The following is a 23886-nucleotide window of genomic DNA, read 5'->3' as shown; positions in this document are numbered from 1 at the left end:
GTCTGAGCACTTGCCCGAGAGCATGCCTCGAAAGCCACCAGGTCTTGTAAGATAGTTGGGGAGTGTGACTTCATGGTCTGTAAAAAGAACATACTAATAGTTACATACTGATACCATGACAAAACATAAAAGAATGATTTTAAGAAGGAATCCAGTGGTGGAATAAATTGAAAGGAAACAGTGTGAGTCATTGAGTGTGTCAATGGGATCAGAAAAATGGTAAAGCAAACAGCAAAATAAGGTTGTCATTATCGAGACACTTGTGAATAGGAGTTACCCTTGTACTATGAAGTCCATTTCTTGATTGAAGGGAACTCCTGAGCTTTAATGTTTTAGTAACACACCCCTCTCACCCAGTATTCTGGAGGTGAATCATAGGGATGGTTGTACAATAATGTATTTATGTGTAAAAACTGCCTAGATAGCAAATTTTACATTATATGTTTTTTATTGTAGTTGAAATTAATGAAAACATTTAGTCCCTGTGATCAAGCGTCTGGAAACAGAAGAGGAGGTTTTGCGTTGGCACTGGTGACCTGATGTTTTCCTGTTGTCTTGCAGACCTGGCGTCCCCTTGACTGTGCAGGCGTTTTCAGAAGAGGAGAGGAAGCAGTGGCTGGAAGCTCTGGGTGGAACAGAAGCTGTAAGAATATCAGAGCTTTATTTCCAATCCGTACAGCCGACTTGGTCCATTTCCAAGTTACCTTTGTTTTGATAACTAATGTTTGAGAACAGTTCCTTCCTGGACTGGTGCTTAAACTCATCTGGGAGCCATGCAGCACTCTAGTCGATTGTCTTGGGTGGCAATAGTGTACCCACGGCTGGGGCACTGCTCATTTTCAGTTCTGGTCCTCCTAGACTGTGTCCTTCTGATTGACTTTGCTTTGAAGGAGTCAGCAAAACTCTCAACTTCAGTTCTGCCCGACAGTTTTGGGTGGCAAGTACATTGAGGGACTGTCGCGTAGTGTAGCTTCTGGAGATGGGGCGGTAAGTACGTGGCAGCTGAGAACCACTGCCCACGTGTGCCTGATGTTTGATGGTGTATAATAGTATAACAGTTCCTACTTTGCAGTGTAGAGTAGCCTTAGAGACTGGGCCTCTGTATTGATATTGTTTCAAAGAATAGACTAAAGGTTGTGGCATGGCTTCCGAGGCACCTGAATTCTGTCTGGTGGCACTCAGTTCCAGCACTGCTTTCTTTGCTGTGTGCTGCTGGAGTTTGGGGCTCAGAATCAGGCAGATCATGTACTGAGTTGGGGGTTTAGTAAAGACAACTTCAGGAAAAAAAAATCACAGATGCACATGCGGTATGCCACCATGTAAAGTGTTAGGTAGGAGTCTTAGGAAGCTGCTGGAGCAGGCACCACCTGGCGTACCAAGCGATTTTGAAGATTTAGGAGAAAGGATGATTTTGGAAGAGGGGTTCTATACAGTAGGGACGGAGTCCTCAGAATACAGCTTTATAGGGAGTAACGCGGTGCTACTTTAGGCCAGTTGGACTACGGTGAGCCCAACTGCAAACGCGTTGTCAGAAGTGTAGGGAATGAGAGGCTGGCGGGTGGTGTGGGTGTGGTGGTCCTGACGTGTCTGAAAATGAAAGCCTAGCTACTGTGTTCTAAAGCTTGATGCTGTTTAAGAGAATGTATCACCCTGGAAGAATGACCCAGAATTAAATTTGTGTGTTGTCTTACCGTATCTGAGCTGGATTCAGACTCTTTTTTGTTGTTGTTTCCGTTTTTTTTTTTGTTTGTTTGTTGTCTTTTTGTGGTAAGGATGGAATCCAGGGTCTCACTGTGGTGAGCATGACCTCTTTCACTGGGATGTACATGGCTTTCATTCTGTTCATGCTTCATTAGTTCTTAGAAGTGTTAGCTGGGAGTTTTGATAGTGGCCTGGAGAGGCGCTCCAGGGGTTAAGCGTGCACACTGCCCTTGCAGAGGCCGACACAGATCCCAGCACAGATCCCGACACAGATCCCAGCACAGATCCCAGCACCCACGTTGGTCCGCTCACCACCTGTAACTCCAGCTCCAGAGGGTCGAATGCCTCTGGCTTCTGCAGACACGTAAACTCTCACACACACACCTACACACACACACACACACACACACACACACACACACACACACACACACCCCTACACACAGATACATAATTAGAAAATTTTCTAAAGAGTTTTGAGGCTGGCCAGTGGTGGTGCACGCCTTTTAATCCCAGCACTTGGGAGGCAGAGGCAGGCGGATCTGTGAGTTCAAGGCCAACCTGGCTTATATAGAGTTTCAGGACAGTCAGGGTTACCGAAAAAGATCCTCTCTCCACCAATAAAAGAGTTTTGATAGTATGGAGATATAGTTATGCTAATCCTTTAGTCCTTTTTAGTAAAGACATTTCCTTAACCGTGATAATCTCTCAGAGCTTTAAGTAGTACTTTAGAAAGTGAACTTCCATAGCAAAGATACCACACAGTTGAATCTTTGAGAAAAGTGGGTTTCCAGTTTGGTTTAGTCTTGAACTCATGATCAGTTTGTCTTCCCCTGTATAGAACCAGGCCATTAACAGACAACAGCAAGAATGTGGAAAGACTGTTCAGTGATACATTTGATGGGGACTGTAAGGTGTAGCACACTTCTTACAGGTACTGTGAGCCTTGCAAATAGTGAGTCAGTGCTAGGATTTTGAGAAGCCGGATCATTGTCGTCCTGGCTCAAACTATGGGCAAGGATCATCTCCTACTGTCATGAATATCAGGAACAGTCAGGGGACAGGGAGCTAGACATTATTGGTTGGATTGCAGCAGTTTGTCAGCCTGTCTGTAAGGTGGAGCATTCCGTATACACAGACTTGTAACAAGTTCCTTAAAGACTGCACACTCTTTCATCTCATTTTGCCAGTTTGGCATGCCTCTGTAAGAGAAAAGTAGACCAGAGAAGTCCTGTTTGCCTTACTTACTTTTACATATAATAGCATATCATTAACCACGGACAGCGCATCTCTCCTGCCTTCTCCTGCAGACTCCACACGGGGGTTTTCCCACACTGACTAGTTTTGACACCAGCTGGATCGTCCTAACAGTTCATTTCAACTCTGACACTGTTGTCTGGAGTGTTGGTGGCAGATCTTACAAGCTGGGCATTTGCATCTAGGTAACTGCCCCTGCTTCAGTTCTGCCAGTGACAAGTCCTGGTCTTTGTAGCAGTGTGGTGTGAATTGGGGATTGCCGCACCCCCCTTCCTTGGGTGTAGTAATGGGCTCACAGTGCTTGGAGTGAAGGTACACTTGGCGGTGTCTTATGGAGCAGGCGCGCTGAAGCAGGGCGTAGGGCTGGGTGTAGTGAGGGTCAGTGTTGAAGAGCTCCCATGGGCCTGTGGGAGTGCCGCCACCCCAGTGTTTGATGCCCTCTGGGGGAAGCTCATCAAAGCCTGTTGGTTGATCTTACGGAGTTGAAACTCATTCCTCAGGTGGTCAGGGGATGAGGCCAGTGCTAATTCTTTTCATCTTTATGCTACATAGGTTTTGTTTGCTAAGCTGCTTGTTGAGCATAAATTCAGAGCTGTCCCAAAGGGCTCTTGAATAGCAAAACATTTCTATTAGGAAGTTCCAGGTGTGTGGGAACTCTGTTCTGTAAAGCAGGGGCAAGACTAAATGTAGATTCCCTGTGCTACATTATCTAATATTGTTTATAACATGGAGAGTTTGCATGTTCTTACTTGACTGACTCTTACTGATTTGCTGAAAGTGCTGTTTTCTCCCTCTTTCGTTTACCAGCTGTTCCATACTTTGAATAGAGCGATCCTCCCGAGACCAGAAGGAGGTAAGTGTCCATTTATCCTGTTGATCACCAACCCAAAGCTGTGCCTGGGGCTCCGTCTGCACCCTCTTTAACACTCCTAGGGTAGCCCTCATTGCCCCCTCTGAGCTTTACTGTGAGTTCTCCTCCACAGTCATTTCACTGTTTATGTCTACAGACATGAAGGATGATGGGAATGTTTCCAGGAGCCTTTGGAAGGGGCGCTCTTTGGCTCTCTACTTTCAGGCTTCCTCATCCCGTCACTTGTCATTCTAGATAGAGAGAAGTGGATTCTCTAGAACATAATGATGTTTGGTTGAGAATAGCTGGATGCTGCAAAGGTCCTACACGCTGTAGCAAACTATGGGCCTGTTCAGTAAGCGTGAGAAAAGGAGAACATTCTTAAGGCAAATGTGAGAAGAATTACTTCAGATATTTTGAAAAAATAATCCTTGGCCATAGTGAGTAATAAATAACAAGAGTGGCCCCAACCTGACAGTGAACCCCTAGTTGCAATGGCCACGACTATTTAGTAGCAGAGCTTTATTAGGAGGAAGCCTGGGAAAGGAGCACGTGCAGAGAGAGGGAAAGATGGTGGGGGGAAGAGACAGAATAGAAAGAGAGAGGGTGGGGTCTGAGTCACGGCTCTTTAAGGCACAAGTGGACCTACAGTGGGCCTACAGAGCTACACCACGCATGCGCTGACTCCGTGATCACTGCGTGACCACTCCGCAAGCACGTAGTCACCAGCGTACACTGATGATGTAAGACGCAAGACCCTTTGCTTAACTCCTGAACTGTGCATGTGCAGTAACAATTACCATGCCTAAGAGATCCATGAAACAAAAATGCCTCTGATATGCAAGCCCCTAGTCAAGGACAGATAGTTCCTGAAAGGCTGGAGGCTATTGTTTATGGGCGATAACAAGTCACATGTTTTCACTCCCCTAAACAAGTTTATCTGACCCATCTGCACTGGATATGCTTGATCACATGTGGGCGGGAGGCTCACAGGCTGGATGTATGTCAGGATGTGTGCTTGCCCCTGGAACAGACCAGAAGTTACTGAAACCAGTCAGTTCAGATTCCAGAAACCAGGAAGTGTAAAAGTACAGAGTCACAAGATAGTCAGGAGGTAATGGTTGCTGGACTATGGAATGTCCTCTCCCTGGCCCCCTAGGCAACTACTTGACCATAGAATGTCCCAATCCTAGTTTCCAGAGTGACTGTGTAATCACCAGATGCCCCCATCTGGGGGCAGCCAATGAGAAATGGTGGCGGGCAACTACCTCCTTAGAAGGAAAATTGAATTGTGATTTCTGGAATTCCTAGACACAAGCCAATCAGAATTGGACCCGTACTAGCACCCCTAAATGATGTAACCTTGTGGTTTTTCCCTTTAAAAACTGGGCTTTCAGATAGGTGGGCACTTCCTCCAGCCTCCACTGCATTGGATCTGTTGGACAAAGTCCCTGCCTAGGCTTGTATTGCATTTGGATATCCCGAAATTAAACCTTGCTTTTGCATTCCGGCCTGCTCGTCCTTGGTGGTCTCTCTAGGGGTTGCCATCTGGGCACAACACACACAGAATCATATCTCATGCCCTTCACAGCCCTTGCCAGCCAATGGCATCCTTTGATTAGTTTCCATCCTGAAGTTGGGTCATTTTGTACCAGGCCTGCTGCCTTTTACAACTGTAACCACTTTCCCTGGAGATACTCTGGGCCATGAAGTGTCGCTCGTTGGTTTTTTCTGTCTCTGTCCTCCCGCCTTCATTGATTAGAGAGCCTAAACTCATTACACTGCTCTCCAGTAGCAGCCACAATCACAGGAAATGGCCTCTAAAGCAGTGTGAAGGCCACAGCACTTCTTTTACCAATGCTTTTCTCGGGCCCCATTTGGAGAAATAAAGGCAGAACTTGACGCCTAGGTTAGCAACACATGAAAAATCCACTCCCGTGCCCCTCTCTTCCTGGTTTTTAAGTTCTTTCCTCCAGGGCTGGGGAGATGGTAGTTAACACTGACTGTTTTTCCAGAGGACCTGGGTTTGCTCCCAGTAACCACATGGCAGCTCACATCCATTCCTAACTCCAGTTTCAGGGAATCTGATGCCCTCTTCTGTCCTCCATGGGCAGCAGGCACATACATTCCTGCAGACAACGCACCCACACATATAAAAAATAAAATAAAAATTCTTTCCTGTATATTATGTGAAGGAAATGTCAGGGCTTGGCTACTTTCAGTGTGGAACCACCTGTTCTGTTAGCATGGCTTCCTGGAGTCCAGGAAGAGAATGCTGGGAGGATCCATCAGGGTTTTTTGTTTGTTTGTTTGTTTGTGGTATTGTATTCCCCCAAATATTGTGCATGCTAATAAACTTATCTGGGGTCAGAGACAAAGCAGCCACAATATTAAACATAGAAGTTAGGCAGTGGTAGCACACACCTTTTATCCTAGCATTCCAGAGGCAGAAATCCATCTGGGATCTCTGTGAGTTCAAGGCCACATTGGAAAGAGCCAGGCATGGTGACTCACACCTGTAATCCCAGGGAATGAGCCTTTAATCCCAGGGAGTGGTGGTAGAAGGCAGAAAGATATATAAGGCGTGAGGACCAGGAACTAGAAGTATTTGGCTGGTTAAACTTTCAGGCTTTGGAGCAACACAGTTCAGCTGAGATTCATTCTGGATGAAGACTCAGGCTTCCAGTCTGAGGAAACAGGACCAGCTGAGGAATTGGCAAGGTGAGATAGCTGTGGCTTGTTCTGTTTCTCTGATCTACCAGCATTGACCCCAATAACTGGCCTCGGGTTTGATTTTATTAATAAGACTCTCTAAGATTCATGCTACATTTGTTTGTTTGTTTGTTTGATTTTTTTGTCTTGTTCCTATGGCTTGCTCGGCTTTCTTTCTTTCTTTCTTTCTTTTTTAATGCCCAATGCCATTTATTGAAGGAGGGAGGAGGTCTTAAATACAGGCTTACAGCACCATGGGAGAACCCCGGAGGGCAGAAGCTCGATACCTATGTTTTACAATCTTGCATCTAAGGTGTTAACGCCCATTATGCAGACAAGGAACTTCCCTTAAGCATTCAGGAGGGTGGAACCCAGCAGGGAATTACCATAGGGAGGATATCAAGGTCAAGGTCAGCAAGCAAGGCAAGTTACCCAAAACGGGGGGCCAGGGTCCTACAGGTCCTCCCCTTTACTAATAAATGAGCTTCTGACTTAGGTTGCGTGGGATGTCAGCAGGTCACCTTACCCATCATGGAGATGCCTGCCCAGGCTATACAGGTGCTCTGTCTTAGGTTGGTGAGCGCCCCCCCCCTCCGGTATTACCCATCTCTGAATACTCATTATCATACAGGCTCAATCGTGGGTGAGCTGCAGAGTTAACTGCTGCCAAAGATCTCAAAGTGGCACTGGGCTTGCAATCTGTGTGTTCAACACAGAAAAGACCAACAGAAGTCCTAACCCACCCATAGTCAGTAGGCTAAAGGCAACTGAACCATTCCCTTCCTTAACGAGCCTTACTGCAAATTGGACTCCTTGGAAGATGGTATCCCAAAAGCAAATGGTACTTGAGTTTTGTGCATGGTGACAGTTATGGATCTATTTGTAATCTTTTACATATTGACATCCAGTTATGCCAGCACCATTTGTTGAAGATACTTTCTTTTTTCCATTGTATAGTTTTGGCTTCTCTGTCAAAAATCAGGTGTTTGTATGTGCGTGGATTAATGTCAGGGTCTTCAATTGGATTCCATTGGTCTGTATGTCAGTTTTTATGCCAGTACCAAGCTGTTTTTATTACTATAGCTCTATAGTAGAGCTTGAGTCAGGGATGGTGATTCCTCCAGAGGTTGCTTTATCATACAGGATTCTTTTAGCTATCCTGGGTCTTTTGTTTTTCCATATGAAGTTGAGTATTTTTCTTTCCAAGTTTGTGAAGAATTGTGTTAGGATTTTGATGGGGATTGCATTGAATCTGTAGATTGTTTTTGATAAGATTGTCATTTTTACTATGTTAATCCTACCTATCCATGAGCATGGGAGATCCTTCCATTTTCTGATATCTTCTTCAATTTCTTTCTTTAGAGATTTAAAGTTCTTATCAAAAAGGTCCTTCACTTGTTTAGTTAGTGTTATCCCAAAGTATTTTATATTTTTTGTGGCTATTGTAAAGGGTGATGTTTCTCTGACTTCTTTCTCAGCCCTTTTATCATTTGTGTATAGGAGGGCTATTGATTTTTTTGAGTTGATCTTGTATCCTGCCACATTACTGAAGGAGTTTATCAGCTGTAGGAGTTCCCTGGTAGAATTTTTGGGGTCACTAATGTGTACTATCACATCATCTACAAATAGTGAAAGTTTGACTTCTTCCTTTCCAATTTGTATCCCCTTGATCTCCTTTTGTTGTCTTATTGCTCTAGCTAGAACTTCTAGTACTATATTGAATAAATATGGGGAGAGTGGAGAGCCTTGTCTTGTTCCTGATTTTAGTGGTATCGCTTTGAGTTTCTCTCCGTTTAATTTGATATTGGCTGTTGGCTTGCTGTAAATTGCCTTTATTATGTTTAGGAATGTTGCTTGTATTCCTGATCTCTCTAAGACCTTTATCATGAAGGGGTGTTGGATTTTGTCAAAGGCTTTTTCAGCATCTAATGAAATGATCATGTGGGTTTTTTCTTTCAATTTGTTTATATGATGTATTATATTGATAGATTTTCGTATGTTGAACCATCCTTTCATCCCTGGGATGAAACTTACTTGGTCATGATGGATAATTTTTTTTTGATGTATTCTGTTTGCCAATATTTTGTTGAGTATTTTTGCATCAATGTTCATGAGGGAGATTGGTCTGTAATTCTCTTTCTTTGTTGCATCTTTGTGTAGTTTGGGTATCAGGGTAATTGTAGCCTCATAAAAAGAGTTTGGTAGTGTTCCTTCTGTTTCTATTGTGTCGAACAATTTTTTTTGGTTTTTCGAGACAGGGTTTCTCTGTAGCTTTGGAGCCTGTCCTGGACTAGCTCTGTAGACCAGGCTGGCCTCGAACTCACAGAAATCTGCCTGCCTCTGCCTCCTGAGTGCTAGGATTGCAGGTGTGCACCACCACCACCCGGCTGTGTGGAACAATTTGAAGAGTATTGTTATTAGTTCTTCTTTGAAAGTCTGATAGAATTCTTCACTGAAACCATCTGGTCCTGGGCTTTTTTTTTTTGGTTGGGAGACTTTTGATGACTGTTTCTATTTCTTTAAAGGTTATTGTTCTATTTAAATGGTTTATCTGGTCTTGATTTAATTTTGGGATGTAGTATCTGTCCAGAAAATTATCCATTTCTTTTAGATTTTCCATTTTTGTAGAGCACAGGTTTTTGAAGTATGATTCTCTGGATTTCCTTGCTGTCTGTTGTTATGTCTCCCTTTTCTTTTCTGATTTTGTTAATTTGGATGCTCTCTCTCTCTCTTTGCCTTTTGTTTAATTTGGGTAGGGGTTTGTCTATCTTGTTGATTTTTTCAAAAAACCAACTCTTTGTTTCATTGATTATTTTTGTATTGTTCTCTTGGTTTCTATTTTATTGATTTCAGCCCTCAGTTTTATTATTTCCTGGTGTCTATTCCTCCTGGGTGAGTTTGTTTCTTTTTGTTCTAGAGCATTCAGGTGTGCTGTTAATCCATTCGTACGAGATTTCTCCATCTTCTTTATATGTGCATTTAGAGCCATGTATTTTCCTCTTAGCACTGCTTTCATAGTGTCCCATAAGTTTGGGTATGTTGTACTTTCATTTTCATTGAATTCTAGGAAATCTTTAATTTCTTTCTTTATTTCTTCCTTGACCCATTGATGTTTCAGGTGGGCATTATTCAGTTTCCATGAGATTGTAGGCTTTCTATAATTTTTGTTGTTGAAGTCTAACTTTAAGGCATGGTGGTCCTATAAGATACAGGAGGTTATTCCAATGTTTTTTGTATCTGTTGAGATTTGTTTTGTGACCAAGCATGTGGTCAATTTTTGAGAAGGTTCTCTGGGGTGCTGAAAAGAAGGTTCATCTTTTGTGTTAGGATGAAATGTTCTGTAGATATCTATTAAGTCCATTTGCATCATAGGTCTTTTATTTCTTTGTTAAATTTCAGTCTGGTAGATCTGTCTTTTGATGAGAGTGGTGTGTTGAAATCTCCCACTACTAATGTGTGGGGTTTGATGTGCATTTTAAGCTTTAGTAATGTTTCTTTTATAAATGTGGGTGCCTTGTATTTGGGGCATAAATGTTCAGAATTGAGACTTCATCTTGGCAGATTTGCCCTGTGATAAATATGTAATGTCCTTCCTGAATTCTTTTGATTGATTTTAGTTTGAAGTCTATTTTATTAGATATTAGGATAGCTATACCAGCTTGTTTCTTAGGTCCATTTGCTTGGAAAGCCTTTTCCCAGCCCTTTACTCTGAGGTAGTGTCTGTCTTTGAAGTTAAGGTGTGTTTCTTGTATGCAGCAGATGGATGGATCCTGTTTTCTTACCCATTCTGCTAGTCTGTGTCTTTTTATAGGTGAGTTGAGACCATTGATATTGATGGATATTAATGACCAGTGATTGTTAATTCCTGGTTTGTTTGTTTTTTTGTGGTCATGTTGTGTTGTCCTTCTTTGGTGTTTGTTGGTGTGGGATTATCTATTGCCTGAGTTTTTATGGGAGTGTTTAGCTTCTTTCGGTTGGATTTATCCTTCTATTGCTTTCTGTAGGGCTGGATTTGTGGACAGGTATTTATTAAATCTGGTTTTATCATGGAATATTTTGTTTACTCCGTCTATGGTGATTGAGAGTTTTGCTGGGTATAATAGTCTGGGTTGGCATGCGTGGTCTCTTACTGTCTGCATAACACTTGTCCAGGACCTTCTAGCTTTCATAGTCTCTATTGAGAAGTCTGGTGTTATTCTGATGGGTTTGCCTTTATATGTTACTTGGTCTTTTTCCTTTGCTGCTCTTAATATTTTTTCTTTGTTCTGTATGTTTAGTGTTTTGATTATTATGTGGTGAGGGGAATTTTTTTTGCATCTAACCTATTTGGTGTTCTGTAAGCTTCTTGTATCTTCATAGGTATTTCTTTCTTTAGGTTAGGAAAATTTTCTTCTATGATTTTGTTGAATATATTTTCTGTGCCTTTGAGTTGGTATTCTTCTACTTCTTCTATCCCTATTATTCTTAGGTTTGGTCTTTTCATGGTGTCCCAAATTTCTTGGACGTTTTGTGTTACGACTTTTTTGGTTTTAGTGTTTTCTTTGACTGACACATCTGTTTTCTCTATTGTGTCTTCAGTGTCAGAGATTCTCTGTTCCATCTCTTGCATTCAGTTGGTTATGCTTGTTTCTGTAGTTCCTGTTCATTTAGTCAGGATTTCTATTTCCAGCATTCCCTCAGTTTGTGTTTTCTTTATTGTCTCAATTTCATTTTTCAAATCTTGGATTGTTTCCTTCATCTGTTTAATTACTTTTTCTTGGCTCTCTTTGATTTCTTCCAATTTTTTGTTTGTTTTTTCTTCCATTTCTTTAAGGGAATTTTTATTTCCTCTTTAAGGGAGTTTTTCATTTCCTCTTTAAGGGAGTTTTTCATTTCCTCTTTAAGGGAATTTTTTATTTCTTCTTTAAGGGCCTCTATCATCTTAAAGTCATTTTTAGGAGAGATTTCTTCTGTTTCTTCTGCCTTGGTATGTTCAGGTCTTGCAGGTGTAGAATCACTAGGTTCTGATGGTGTCATATAGGTCTTTATGTTGTTGCCTGTAGTTTTGCACTGGTGTCTACTCATCTCTCAGGCAGTGTCTGTGTCTGAAGGTGCCTCTCTTGTTCTAATTGTTAGTCTTGGTTCACTAGGAGTTCTTGGTTAAATTGGTGCTGTTGGGCTGTTTCTTCAGGAGCAGCTTAGCAGTGTTAGTGGGTTCTGTTTCTGGGAGCACTTGTTCCCAGTTGGTGTAGGGTGTTCTTATGGTTTCAGTGGTTGTTAGGTTTGGAGGTGTTACTTTTTTTTTTTGAGGGGGGGGAGTTGGTGGGAGAGCAGGGAAAGGTAACTGTCTGGTCGCTGGGACTCCGATGGGTAGGGCCTAGGGGCTAGAGACCTGATCTGTAGGTCTGGAGATGGGAGCTTACCTGTTCTCAGTTGGTGAAGTGCATACATACGATTCCGGTGATCTGGTTGGGTGGCTGGGCGGGGCCTTCTTTTGTGTGCTCATTCATCAACTCCCCAGCTGATCTTGTTTCCTCAGACTTCAAACTGTAGGATTCTGAATCCTCTCCCAGATGGATTTCAGCTGAGCAGGGTAGTCTCACCAACACCTCCAAGTTGTTGGGTTTTGCAGGATCAGCAGCTGGGCCCTGGGTTGGCCTCAGACAGTGTTCAGATCTGTTCTGGTCTCGTTCTGGTCTCGTCCCACAAAGCCGGCTCCTTCCTCAGGTGTTGGGATTAAAGGTGTCCCTGTTCCAAGCTCTTGATTAAGAGCTTGTTTTCACTAACTCTTCTTGCTTGTGTTTTTAAGAGCACGTTCTGGTGTACGCTTTAGCAACACATATACTACAACTGGAATGATACAGAGAAAATTAGCATGGCCCCTGCACAAGGATAACACACAAGTTCATGAAGCGTTCCATATTAAAATAAAAAAGAATGCTTCCTGGTCCTGCCGGGATTGTCTAATTGCTGCTTGTTTTATAATGGAATGTTGGTGAGTGTGCCCAGTTTTACCGTTTAGTGACAATAGCTGGGTTTTGGTGGTTCAGGCTGCCTGGTCACTTACTGTCCCCAGGTGTGACGTTTCACTTCTATCAGGACCCAGCAGTGAGCTAAGAGCAGCTTTTCAAATGAGGAATAGCGACAGTGTGGGCTTCTTCCACAGCCAACAGTGCTTTCTCTGCAGTTTGGCGGTCTCCAAGCGACACCTTTGCTGCTTATGCACATCCAGTGATGTTGGACGGGCTGGCCCAGACACGCGGTTTGTCCTCATCCAGGGGTTCACTTCAAGCAGGAATATTATGGGTTGTCATAGCTTGGTGAAATGTGCCCAAATGTGGTCTATGTTCTCATCAGAACCCAAGGAGGCTTGTCACATGCTGTATTTCTCTGTGGAGTATTGTGGGAGATGCTACTACCTGCTCTCCATAGAAAGGATTTCCAGGGCTAGAGAGATGGCTCAGAGGTTAAGAGCACCAACTGCTCTTCCAGAGGTCCTGAGTTCAATTCCTAGCAACCACATGGTGGCTCACAGCCATCTGTAATGAGATCTGGCGCCCTCCTCTGTGTACATAATAAATAAAAAAAAAAAATCTTAAAAAAAAAAAAAAAAAAAGAAAAGAAAGGATTTCTGACTGTGCCTCAGGCCCCTGGACTCCTTGAAACATCAAAGAGGTAGGGCTCTGAACTTTCATAGGATTTATTTCCTATCCTTTTTAATTTTATTATTATTATTCTAATTTTGTTTGTGTGTGCAAACGAGGGCAGTTGCTCACAGAGTCCAGAAGTGAGAGTTGGATTCTCCATAGCTGGAATTACAGGCAGTTGTGAGCTACCTGACATCAGTGCTGAAAGCTGAAATTCATCCTCTGCAAAAGTATGCACTCTTTTTTTTTTTAAATTTATGTGCACTGGTGTCTTGTCTGCATGTATGTCTGTGTGAGGGTGTCGGGTCCCCTGGAACTGGAGCTACAGACAGTTGTGTGAGCTGCCATGTGGGTGCTGGGAATTGAACCTGGGACCTCTGGAAGAACGGTCAGTGCTTTTAACCACTGAGCCATCTCTCCAGCATTCACTCTTAGCCATTGAGTCATCTGCCAGGCCCGTCAGTCTTTTACTGGCCAAACAGGATGTTCCAAGCAGATACAGACATTACTACCCTACCTGTTTGCTGTCCAAACTAAACTGCTCAAGGTGTGATTCATAGGCACTGCTTATATTAGCAGTAACAGTGAAAGTGGGCATTCTACTCCTTCCCCAAGCTACTCTCAGCAAGGATGCATGGTGGGTTTTGTGGCCTTTGGGCTGGCCGATGTCAAACCCGTGCATCTTCCTGTGCTGGTGGTCTAGGCTGCTGGTGCAATTGGGATCAAGAGTTCTACCTTTATGGTCTCTATCAATGAGGAGAAGCTCTGAGTCTCTACCAGGAATCTTCAACCCAGCGAGAATTCCAGCCACTCAGGCTTGCTGTATGCCCACCTTTAGGATTAGCAGTTTACAGTCACATGGTGCACTTCCTTATGGGACTTGTCTTGGTGTGGCCATCTTTTCCAGTCTCACACTTTATCTGCCTGGGTGGAGTGAGAGCCCTGAAGAGTACAGAGAGGCATCAGCAGAGGACTCTAAGAAGAAAGCACATCTCATCAGACTGCTTCCTTCTCCATAGTTCCTGGATTTTCTTGTTTGTACCCATGTTGGCTTACCTCATAGCCACCACCAAACAGAGGGAAGGAGCCCTTCCCCACAGCCTCTTATGGGTTATGTTGCTTATGATTTACTAGCATAATATGTCATGTGGAAGGAGGGTTCCCCCCACCTCGGAGCTGAAGACCGAACCCAGGGCCTTGAGCTTGCTAGGCAAGGGCTCTACCACTGAGCTAAATCCCCAACCCTGTTTTTTTTTTTTTTAAGATTTATTTATTATGTACACAGTAATCGGCCTGCATGTATGCCTGCACACCAGTAGAGGGCATCATATCTCATTATAGATGGTTGTAAGCCATCATGAGGGTTCTGGGATTGAATTCAGGACCTCTGGAAGAGCACCCAGTGCTCTTAACCTCTGAGCCATCTCTCTAGCCCTCTGGAATGAGTTTTAAAGGCCACAGGACATGGTTATTCCTTTCATAATAACCCTCTCTCCACAAGCAGGAAATCAGACTGATATACTACTGGTTAGCTGCAGGTACATTTATGTATACACACATGTGTATACATACATGTGTGTCTGAAGTGTGTGCACATGTGTATGTGTGCAGGGCTCCTCAGCAGTATATCTGGCCTTCACCTGTCTGTACATGTGCTTAGTTCTTAGCTACTACAAGGCAGATCTCAAGCTATTCCTTCTCTTATGAAAGGTGGATACTCATTGGGCCAGCCATTGATTGTACTTCATAGCCAATGAGATGTTACCATTCTTTCTCTGTACCACATGAGTTGCTATATTCTTCCATCTAGGGAGAAGAAAGAAAACTCTACTCATCCCCTTCCCTTTAACTGTGTCCCTCCTCTTATCCTGTATGCTATAAAAGAGTTGTCTTTAGACACTTCTCTTCTTGGCTGTGAGCCTAGCCTTTAATGGCTGAGCCATCTCTCCAGCCCCAGACACTTCCCAGTGAATGCACAAGGCACAAAGCCTGGATAATGATGCATTACATATACAGCTGAGTGCTGACAGAGGGGTGGAAGTTGAAGACTGTTTCCAAGTGACATCATTTTGAATGTCACTAGGTGTGTTAGACTGAACAATGAATCTCCAAAGATTTCTGCACATGTGACTATGTTATCTTTCAGGACAAAAAGGATTTTGCAGGTTGATTAGGAACCTCAAGATATGAAGCCAGGACATGGTTCCCAGGATAAAGACACTTGCCACCAAGCTTCAGTCTGATCCTTGGGACCCACATAACAGAAGGAGAGACCCAATCCCCCCCCAAGTTGTCCTCTGGCTTCCACCAATGCACTGTGGTACATGGACATAATACATACAAATAAAACAAACAAATAAATAAATAAAATGCCAGACGTGGTGGCACACACTTTTAATCTCAGCACTCGGGAGGCGGAGGCAGGCAGATCTCCATGAGCTCAAGGGCAGTCTGGTCTATGTGGTGAGTTCCAGTATATCTAGGACCCACATAATGAGAACCTGTCTCAAAAATAAAAACAAAAGTGTAAGATGGAGGAATAAGTATCTCCTGTTGCTGGCTTTAAAGTTGGAGGAGACAGATCAATAGCAAGTGTTCTGCCCACATCATGAGCCCCTCAGAGACCACCAGGAGTCTGAGTTCATATACAAAAGCAAAGAGCCTTTATTGCAAGCTTGAGCTTGGGCTCTCTGTCTGTTCTGACACAGCAGTTGGATCAGGGAGAGCCCTGAGCTCAGTTATGGCAGGGTTTTTAAAGAGTAAAGGATTGTGGGGGTAGGGGAATTCCAGATTCAGATGGGGTTTGAACTCCTGTGTGTGTGTGTGTCTATTTCTCTCTCTCTCTAGTATAATATTATATTATATATATATGTAATTTTACATATATATATATAATATATATATATATAATATTTCTTTGCTGAGGATATGGGGGGATCAGAACTTCTACATTAGAAACATGCTAGGCAAGGGCAAAGATGCAGCTACTCAGGTGAGAATTAGAAGATTTCATGGGAAACCAGAGTAGAACAAAAGCAAGGGACCAGGGCCTCCAGCCTCTATGTACCAAGTGACACAGCTGAGGCCTTTATTCTCAGCCCTGGCTTTACAGGCCCTTGTTCTCTCTCTCTGAATTCATCACAGAGCCCTGTAAAGTCAGCAGATCTTGCTTTAAAATCAGTGACTATCAGCTGTGGTGGCACACACTTTTAATCCTAGCCCTGAGGAAGCAGAAACAGGTGGGTGTCTGTGAGTTCCAGGACAGTCTGGACTACACAGAGAGACTGTCAAGAATGAAAGGGAAAAATAAAGAAAAGGAAGGAAGGAAGAGAGGAAGGAAGGAAGGAAGGAAGGAAGGAAGGAAGGAAGGAAGGAAGGAAGGACATCTTCAAAATAAAGCAGAGCCTTTATGAGTGAACATATTTAAATGAAAAACTCACTATTTCTGATTTCTCTGTTGCTGTCTAGATGTTTCATCAAAAATGAATTCCAGCTCAAAAACACATGCAGAGTCACGTCTGCATCTGACACCTTTGTCTCTTCATTGCCTTGGTTTTTAATAATGGCTCTTAATAATTCAAGAATTTTAGCTTTTTCTGAGAAACTCACAGTCTAAGAAAAACAGACAAACATTTAATGGCGGTAACAAAACATGAAGGATGGTGCTAGAGCATTTGAGACAGCTTTCAGAAATTACGTTAAAAATGGTCTTCCATGAGAAAGAACGGGGAAGATGACTGCAGGCAGCAATGAGTGTGTGTGGCTGAACATACAGAAACAGCCCCTGCTAGACTGTCATTTCCAAGAAGTAAATAGTAATGACATTTGGTTACAGAGCAAGAGTTTCTCTTATTTTCTGAACTTTAACAATACACAAGGTATTCACTAAAGATTAGGAATTCCTCCTAACCAGCTGTTTTAGTTTCGACCACACAAAAGTTGTAGTGCCCCTTTAAGGAAAAGTTGCAAAATAGAGATCATGGAGGAATAGGGAAAAAGACTGTGGAAGTCAGTCTCCAGGCTCTGGGTCACCGTGTGACAAGAATACACTATTCCATCTGTATCTCTGGGAGACTCGGGACCACAGCATTTTGCCCACGTGGCCAAAAGGCAGAATTTCCCTGGTTGCAGATGATGACAAACCAAATATTTAAACATCAAGCAGACTCCAAGGTCAGAGAAAACAGCTAATGTTTGGGCAAATCAATCACTTGAAACTTCTCATCTGTGAAACAGAAAACTGCCTGTCTCTCAGTACTTTTGTGCAGATCAACTCATATTGTTGCTACATGACCACACGTGTTCAGTAACCAAGCAAGAGGCTTAGTCATCCCTTATGTCCTATATAATCCCTGAGCTGCATGGTGGTGTAATTTACACAGTGTGATCACGCAGTCTATGTGCACGCATGGCAGAGCTCCTAAGGCCAAATGTTCATGTGCGGGGGCATCTATAAAAAGCAGGTCACAGACTCCTCCCCTCCTCTTCTCCTTCTTCCTCTCTCTCCATGCATAACCTTCCATAGGCCTAAAGCACATTCCCCTCTGTTCCTTCTAATAAACTCCTACAGTGGGTTTTGTCATACCTCCTGGCTTTTCTCTCACAGCAAACAGTGCCGCTTAATGAATAATACAGCACCACATAAAACTAACACTTGTAGGTAAAGAATGTAGGATAGTGTTGATGACGATATAGGCCATATATATTCACATGTCTAATTGAGACACAGATGTTTGCTTGCTCCCTTGATTTAGAGAGACCGTACGATCCCATTTGCCATTTGTTTGCTCTGCAAACCTATACAGCTAAAAGCTTTGAGTGCACAGAATGTGGTGTCAGAATTCCAACTTTTTGAATTCTAAATGAGTAGGACTTTTTAACACACGTTCCAAATGTGAACATTTCATATTGGCAGTTACTTCCAAATAAGCTATTTTTTAGAATGATTCTTATACTGGGTTCAGAAATTGTGCTGAGAAATCCCTCCTTAGGGCTCTAAACTCTAGCAACTGACTGAAATCTAAGCAAAGGTTTCCTATTCTGTGTTTTTCCAGCCAGTTTCTAATTCCATCGCTAAAGACAACCAGGGAGCCTTCTCAGAAAACAAGCCTGTGTCAAGTTCCGTTCTGTCCCACACTAAGGCTTTCCTTTAGATGGAACAAAGTCTGAGTAATACAGCACGTGTTTCTGAAACGTCCCCAGTCCCTACAGCTTCCGGAATCCTCCTCAGGATCCACTAAGACCAGCCAAGTTAGCGAAGCCAACAGTCCTCCACTACCCTCCCCTGCATCCCTCCCACCACGCCCTTCGGTAACCTTGGTTACAGTCACGCCCTCCTCCGTAGCTGCCCAATCATAAAGGTCTGAGGTCTGACTTCACAGAAAACAGCTAAAGAAGTGAAAGTGCCAAAATCTTGATTTGGTTCATTTTCTTGGCTGTTCAGTGCTTTTTCACTGATGAAAATGGCCTGTGCGTGCAATAGGAAAAACTGGAGGCGATGGATCCGACCCCTGGTCACACTTATTTATATAGTTATAATTTTAATATTTGTTACGTTGTGTATTTGGAAATTGCATACAGCAGAAAAGGTAAGAGAGTCCAGCACCTCTACCCTTTCTTAGTCTGTTTGACAGAGTCCCTTTGTCAGCCTTTAATGCTTGGGGGTCAGAAAAACATTTCATCTCTGAACATTAAACAGACCCGTCTGATCTCACTTTGCCGCTACAAGTGGAGGTGGAACCGGGTGGAGAAAAATAGTTAATGTTGCTGCTTAGAATGCTTCGCCAGTACCCATCAGTTCCCAGAAAACTATTCTTGAAATCATATCTGCTGTGCAGATATTGGGCTTGACCAGATCAGATAAACTACCTTGAAAGCTACGTTCTGGATTTTATAAGCTTTTAGCCTGCTTCCTGGAATGAAAGGATTCCCGTTAGTTGGACTTTGCTAATTGTTTTTACGTTTGAAGTTCCGTCTTTTGTTTGTTTCTTTCTTTAATGAGATAAAGTCTCATGTAGACCGGCTGTTTTGGGACTTGCTTTGTAGCCTCGGATGGTCCTCCAACATCCACATTCTCAGTGCTTCTGTTTATTCAACGCTGGGGATGGAACCCAGGGCTTTCTTCATTTGAGGCAAGCAAGCATTCTACCAACTGAGTTATGCTGGCGACTTGAAGTTACTCCTCAGTCAAAGCAAAAGTTTTACAAAAGTTCCTCGTGTATTTGTTTTTTTTTTTTTTATGTATTTGTTGTTGGTGTATTCGTGGGATGGCCCACTTGTGGAGGTCAGAGGACGGACCAGTTGGGGGAGTTGTTCTTTCCTTCCATCATGAGTGCTGAGTGAGGACTGAGCTCAAGAGATCAGTGCAGTGTTGGAGGCAAGCCCCTTACCTGACTCATCTCTCCGGCCGCCTTTTGTTACTTGTTGATGTCACAACATGACATCATGTTGTGACATTACTAAAGTATTACAAGCAGAATAACTAACATATCCGTAATATATGTATAAAATGAACTTAGAATTATTAATAATAACCAGAAAGTACTTTATTATTTTAGAAAAGTTATGACATACCATGCACATGACCCCCCGCTTTTGAGTGTGGAAAGTATTTTAGTTAAATAATGTGTCCAAACGTGTCTGGAGGGTTATTTTGTTCACTAAACTTTTGTTGGCTTTCTTATTATAGTCCATATAGTTATTTAAGACTCTTACGATATGACATTAAGTATTTCTCATTTGTTCAGTTTTTTGTTATTTAAAATATGTCCACCTAAATTTAGGTATAGCAATCATAATATAAATATAATTTCCTCATTTAGTGTTCCTTGGAGTACTTAATTCACTTAGTATTCTCTTAGCTGTGAGCTTCAAGCGTAGTTTGAAAGTGCCATGAACCTTTAAGACCAATTCTAATCTGCGGTGTAAACTGCTAACACCCCAAGTTGAGTCCCTCAAGTTCTGACAGGGATGTTTAATGGAGGACGTGCGGGTGAGCCTGTCAAATAATGCACTTGGATATGCAAGTCTGGACCTCAGAACAGTTTCAACTGCAGGTACACGTCTTGTTTAATCTACTCTCTGCCATAATAAAGGCCGTAAACTGGGCTGTGGAAGATGGCTCAGCAGGTGGAGCAATAACCAGGAAACCCGACCACCTGAGTTCCCTCTCTGTAACCCACCTGAATGGCACCTATGGCAAGATGGGAGGTGGACACAGAATTGCCTGGAAGCTTGCCAGCCAGCTAGCCTCCACTGTGCAGCACAGCAGCAGAAACAAGAGACCCTGGTTCCTAAGTTGGAAGGAGAGCTGACTTCCCAGAGCTGACCTCTGACCTCCACACATGCACACCTGCACTCACACACACAGAAGCACATGTGTATACCATGAACTGAGTGCCTTCAAGAGGAATTTGTTTTGTCACAGTCTTGAAAATGATTTTGGAGTCAGATATCATGGGGGCCAGAAGGTTGCTGTCTAGGGAGGGTACTCTCAGGTTGCAGATGGCCATACTCTTGCTGAATCCTCAGGTGGTTGAACGATCTCATTTTGAGATCGCCAGCCCTATGAGACTATGACCTCATTTCACCTAAGTCTCCATCAGCTTTATCTCCAAATATGGCCGTTTGCATTAGGGGTTAAGTTCCGACCTCTGAAAGGGGAACACACCTAGGTACTAATGGTCAGACTTTAGACAGTGTCTGCAGTTAAAGAATGCTTGAGATCAAGGACAGAGAGAAGGAACAGCAAAGACCTGGCACCAGCATTTCCCAGGAATTCACAAGGAACCAATGAAGTGAATGCCCAGGAGGAGGGTTTCAAGGGGACATTCTGAATACTGTCCACTCTTGCCAACCTGCCTGTCACTCTTCACAAGTAGAAAGGTCAGTGGGAGCTTAGTGATCACTGAAGCTGGAAGGACCAAACCCAGAACAGAATTGTTGAAGTACGAATGTGTGGTGGAAACTTAGAATCCGGAGAATATATGAGTTTTGAAGATTTTGACTCCGAAGGAGCCTGAGAAATGATAGCACAATAGGTGGAGGGGACTGAGAAGTTTAAAGGAAGGTTTTGTTTTTGTGTTCAAGGTTAGAGGCTTAACTGGAGCATTTCCTCAAGATAGCTCATAAACAGCAAACAAGAATCAGATTCAGAAAGCAAATAACACACTAGGAATGGGCAAAATATTATGTAAAATTTTTTTTTTTTAGGAAGAGGAGGAGGAGGGTTCTTTTGTCAGGCTGTCCTGGAGCTCACAGAGACCTTCTGCCTCCCAAGTTACTGGGACTAAAGGTGTGTGCTACCACACTCTGTAACACCCTCTTCTGACCTCAGCAGGTACCCACACTTACACATGCACATATTCACACAGACACATACATAGAATTTACTAAAAAGTAAATCTTTTTTTAATTGCTACTAATTATTTGGGAAATACAAAGCAGTATTAGTAATCTAATGAAAATTTAAGACAAAAATATTGATCTTTATAGTTTTAATGTCAGAATCTAAACCAATGTGTTCTTTTGTTTTTCAAGGTTGGAATACACACTAAAGTATGGTTTATTGCTGGTATGTTCATGCTGGTGACGGTACAAGTATCCTTCTGGGGGATTCTGCAACACTTGGTGCATTTCACACAACCTGAACTTCAAAAACCTATTATGAGGTCAAATCTTAATGTATTTGCTATTACTACTATTGACTGACTTAAATCATAAACATATTAAGTGTTTTTTATGTTTTACTTTCTGTAGGATTCTTTGGATGGTCCCAATATACAGTTTAGATAGTGTAAGTATGTTTCATTGTATTGCATTAAGAATTCTTGGGCTGGAGAGATGGCTCATTGGTAAAGAGTACTTTGCTCTTCTAGAGGACCCAGGTTCAATTCCCAGCACCCACATGGCAGCTCACAACTATAATTCCAGTCCCAGGGAACCCAATTTCTGATCTCTGTAGGCACTAGGCATGAACATAGCACATATGCATACATGTAGGCAAAACACTCATGCACATAAAATAATAAATATTTTTAAAAAATCTTTTATGACACCTTTTTTTCTGGTTTTCTGAAACAGGGTTTTTCCATGTAGCCCTGGCTGTCCTGGAACTCATACTGTAGACCAGGCTGGCCTCATACTCAGAGACCCACGTGCCTCTGTCTCCCCAGTGAGTGCTGGGATCAAAGGCGAGCGCCACCACCACCTTGCTTCTCTTCTGACACTTAACTATGCTTACTAAAGAATGCTTAATAGCCAGGCAGCAGTGGCACATGCCTTTAATCCCAGCACTCGGGAGGCAGAGCCAGGCAGATCTCTGTGAGTTCGAGGCCAGCCTGGTCTACAGAGCAAGATCCAGAACAGGCACCAAAACTATACAGAGAAAGCCTGTCTCAAAAAACCAAAAAAAAAATGCTTAATAAAGTAATAAACACAAAATATTGACTTTTAAAAAGAGATTGATAGTGAAATTTTTCATGTTTTTTTTGTGTTTTTGTTTTTGTTTTAGTTGTTTTTTTTTTTTTTTTTTTTTTTTTTTTTTTTTTTGAGACAGGGTTTCTCTGTGTAGCCCTGGCTGTCCTGGAACTAACCCTGGAGACCAGGCTGGACTCAAACTCAGAGATCCTCCTGCCTCTGCCACCTGAGTGCTGGGATCAAAGGTATGCACCACCACAACCCAGATTTTTCTTTCTTTCTGTTTTTACTTATTATTTGTTTTTATATTTTTGAGACAGGGTCTCACTATGTAGTTCTGGCTGTCCTGGAACTCACTATGTAGAGCAGGTTGGGCCCCAAACTCACAGAGAGCCCCCTGCCTCTGTTTCCCAAGTGCTGGGATTAAAGCCATGCACCACTGCAACTGGCCAAGTTCACTTATTTTAGTGTTGGTAAGGAAGATATTATAATGAAAAATGCAGATATTTCAAAACAAATATTTTTAATATGTAACTGTTTTCCTTGCTCGCTTGCTTAAATTTAAGATTAGGCTCTTAATCTTTTAAAGAATGAAATATTGTAATTACCCTCATCCATACGTAGCCACAAGAGAATACTTTCCACCCCAGGCATCAAAATGTGCTGATGCTCAGTTCCCTTATATAAAATGGTTAGCATCAGCATAGTGTGTCCCCTGTCCTTATGGTCAGCTCTAGATGGTTGATGACACCTGATAAAATATCAGTGCCATAGGTAGGTAAGAGGACCTCCATGAGTTCGAGGCCATAGTGCAGACCTGGGGTCAGGGGCTGTTACAAATATTTCTGCTCCAGGGTTGGCTGAACCCATAGATGCAGACTCTCATAAGGATGCTGATTGTTCACTATCATGCTTTTTAGTTACTAAGTCTTTTATTTGTACCCCACTCCACTCCAAAAAAGAAAATAAAAGGAAAAAACACTTTCCACAGTAGACACAACTAAAGAAAATGGCTTTAGCCAGATGTGGTGTTGCATCCCTTTAATCCCATCACTCAGGTGGAACTCTTAAGTTGGAGGCCAGCCTGGTCTACATAGTGAGTTGCAGAACCCCCAGGTTACATAGACCCTATCAGGGGAAAAAAAAAAAAAAGAAAAGAAAAAAGAAAAAAAATGCCTTCAGTAGCATTTTCTGAATCAGTAGCATTTCTCTTTAACATCTGTGCTTTTCCATAGTGGTTGGCCTTAAAATTCCCCAAAGTTGGAATATATGCCGATACCTGTAGAGACTGCTATGAAGCTTACCATTTATAACTTTATGACC

At 42.7% G+C, this 23886-nt stretch overlaps 1 long non-coding RNA gene and 1 other non-coding gene across 2 annotated transcripts; both read left to right on the top strand.

The window, feature by feature from the left end:
* On the top strand, positions 1–23886 carry LOC131911915 (uncharacterized). The gene is made up of 5 exons (XR_009379464.1): positions 1–643; positions 3766–3811; positions 21685–21815; positions 21904–21940; positions 23799–23886. It is a non-coding gene; the product is annotated as an uncharacterized LOC131911915 (long non-coding RNA).
* Positions 12320–12426, top strand: LOC131912190 (U6 spliceosomal RNA). The gene has a single exon (XR_009379586.1). It is a non-coding gene; the product is annotated as a U6 spliceosomal RNA (small nuclear RNA).

Source organism: Peromyscus eremicus, chromosome 5 (assembly GCF_949786415.1).
Source record: "Peromyscus eremicus chromosome 5, PerEre_H2_v1, whole genome shotgun sequence".
Taxonomy (NCBI): Eukaryota; Metazoa; Chordata; class Mammalia; order Rodentia; family Cricetidae; genus Peromyscus; species Peromyscus eremicus.
Note: the sequence above shows the minus strand (reverse complement) of the source record. Positions and strands in the feature narration are given on the sequence as shown.